General features: G+C 32.4%; 1 pseudogene; it reads left to right on the plus strand.

The window, feature by feature from the left end:
- Positions 1–2,472: 2,472 nt before the first annotated feature.
- Positions 2,473–2,948, plus strand: LOC145033600 (auxin-responsive protein SAUR23 pseudogene; annotated as a pseudogene).
- The last annotated feature ends 436 nt before the right edge of the window (positions 2,949–3,384 follow it).

Below are 3,384 nucleotides of genomic sequence, written 5' to 3' on the forward strand. Positions count from 1 at the left end.
GTTAACGCTTTTCTCCAAAACCCGGTGTTTGTGACTGCACTTGGAGATATTATCCGCTCATTTAGCAAGCAAGTTGACAATGCAACCAACAACGACGAGGAAAACGATGATGAGGACAATGATTAATATATATTGTTTTATGATATGGATGATTTAATTATGGATTTAGATGATGTTAATGTGATATACTTTCTCTATGCTATTTGATGTTTTATGTAATGCAGATTTTTAAATTATAAGTTTTATAATTTTATAAATTCTATATTTTTATAATATAAACTAATATAAAATATAAATTTTATCTAAAAAACAAGCATTAGTGGCGACACCTTTAGGGACGATCTTCAGCATTAGTGACGACACATCCCGCCGGAATATTTGGCCGGAATAATATTGGCCGGTTGCCGGAATATTATTAGAGACGCCACCTTTAGGGACGACAAATGGTATTAGCGACGACACCTTTAGGGACGATTTTTGAGTATTAGCTACGAGGTATTTGCGGCGACCCAATTGGGACGACATATCGTCCCTAATACCTTTAGGGGCGACTTGCTTGACTATTTGTGACGCTTTTTGTCGTCCCTAAAGGTGTCATTTTTTGTTGTGTGTGTATCATGTATGTATATGTGTTTTTGTATATGTATGTATATGTTTTTGTATGTGTATTGTGTATGTATGGATGTGTTTTTGGTTATATGTTTTTATAAAGTTTTTATATTTTTATAATAGGTTTTATAATTTTATAAGGTTTGTTTATATGGAAAAAATGTTTAAAAAAAACTAAAAAAAAAAAAAGAAAACTACAATTACCGGCGACGGTAAGCATTAACAGTGACAAATTGGATATTAACGACGAACCAACAACGGCAACCCTTAAACGTATTAGCGGCGACATTCGGGATCTTTAGCGCCGACGTCTGTCGCCACTAATAGTCATTATTCTTGTAGTGATATATATATATATATATATATATATATATATATATATATATATATATATATATATATATATATATATATATATAATTTAAATGGTCCGAATAATATATAACCATTTTATATGTAACAGTAAAGGATGAAATGTTGAAACCGATTAGGCGCCGGTTAAAAAGATGAAAAAGATGGTGGTCATTTATTTTTCTTGTTATTTTAATAAAAGGTTGGTCAACATTTGTTTTTACAAATTTTGTAAACAAGTTTCGGACTATGGTAAATAAAATTTGAAGTACACCATTGTGCACAAAAACTCTCATTTCCATGTCGACACATTTCCATATCGACACAGATTATTTCTCGCCTCCATTTTCTTTGTTTACAACGACATTTTTTATTGATAGCACTCTTAGATCTAAAAAAAGCAAGAAAATTATTTTCAATTGGTAAAAAATCCATCAGTATGATTACCGTAGTATGAGTAAACATTTGGCTACGTCGACTGCCGCATATCTCAACGTATATTCATGACTCCTTGAACAAAAACACAATGTTATTAATTTTTGGGAATCTGTTTTCATCCTTAATTCTGATATCTTCCAATTATTTAAATTTTGTTCTTTCGTATATATTTGTAATATGAGTTCTGGTGGTTGTACACCTTCGCATGGTTTTGCGACTTGTAGCCCATTACGTCTATAATAGTAGGAGATACATGCAAGAATAAGGCACTGACAATGGTCCCACTCCACGGGATGGGCAGTTGCAAAATTTCAAAAAAAATTAATAGCAATATACAATTGGCATTTTTGGAAATACTATGGCTTCTAAAAGGTTGTAAGAATAGAACAGTGGGCTATATGCCTATTGCCTATATTTATTCTCATCACAATCAGGCCACTTATGTTATTATATGTACCTTTCAAACAGATTGTATATAAGGGGCATCTTGCAACCCTCGAAACATTGGCCAACTTGAAAATAATATGTGTATTTTAACACATCAATAAGTGTTTCATGGAAATGATTGGTCCTGACACGATTCGTTATATTAATTAAATTGATTTATATAAAGGTGACTTAATTTGTTCTTTGTCAAATGTATGTGATCGTGGACTTTGACACATGAACTTTAAATTAACTTCCGTAATTTCGTTGGTCAACTAAAATATAACAACACTGATCAGATTGCATTCTTTTCAATCAAAAATGGCATTTGGTTCATTACTTGACTACATGTGGTATTTTGAACGTGAATGACTGATTATTATTGCCCATTATAAAAAAATAAGGTCTTCCTCATTTCTGATCTTGATTTTGTTTAAACAAGTAGGCCATTATTTTATGACGGAGTGGAGAGTATGATAGAAAAATATATATATATTAGATGGGTGATAAACGTAGTAAAGCCATGTGAGCCCACACATGACTTAGGCCCCGTCTAGCATCATCCATTATCAGATTTCCATTTAGATAGCTGGCTAGTTGATTGTACTAGACACTATAAATTGAAAGCTTCGTACTCGAGGCTCCATCAAAGCCAACCTCCAAATCTAGTTCCTCAATTCCACAAATCGTAGTTTCCTAAAAAATAACATCTTTTGTTGATCAAGATACATGGGCGTTTTCCGTATGCATTGGATGATTGCTAATCTGAAACAGATGATGAAAATGCACAAGAAAAACCAACGAGATGTTCCCAAAGGACACTTGGCTGTGTATGTTGGTGAAACCCAAAAGAAGCGGTTTGTTGTGCCTTTGTCTTACTTGGACCAACCCTTGTTCCAAGATTTGTTACGTAGGTCAGAAGAAGAATATGGATTCTACCATCCAATGGGAGGACTTACTATTCCCTGCCATGAAGAAACATTTGTCTACCTTTCTGCTCAACTGCATGTTTTGTAGTTTGAAAACAACAGTTTTCACCCTAGCTAGAAAAGTGTTAGGACCACCACGATTTTGTAATTTATGTCATTATCTTAATGAGAATATGTATAATAGTATTATTCATTTATTCTAGACTTTGTACAAAGGTGTTTATTAATTTCCATCAGGTAAAAGTATAAGAATAGGTATTTTTCTTCTCATTTGCAAAGTCATGGTTCTTAATGAAGTTTTCAGCTGTTGTTACATTTCACTAGATGCTCATCGATTAATGATTAATCTTAGCATGTATAGTTCTATATGTATAATTGAGGGAGTGGTTATACTGACTACGTAGGGCTAGGGTAGATAGAAAGAATTTTATTTAATATATTCATGCACGCTTAACTCACTAAAGGGATGTATACGGAGTAAATTAATAAAAACTGATAAATCATATGTGTACACATAAAAATCACATCCTTTATTCACTAAAGACATGTATATCAGCATATGGAGTAAATAAAAATTGATAAACAGCTCTTTCAAAAAAAATTGATAATACAGAATATGTGTACACATAAA

This window comes from Lactuca saligna, chromosome 3 (genome assembly GCF_052625555.1).
Source record: "Lactuca saligna cultivar CGN05327 chromosome 3, ASM5262555v1, whole genome shotgun sequence".
Taxonomy (NCBI): domain Eukaryota; kingdom Viridiplantae; phylum Streptophyta; class Magnoliopsida; order Asterales; family Asteraceae; genus Lactuca; species Lactuca saligna.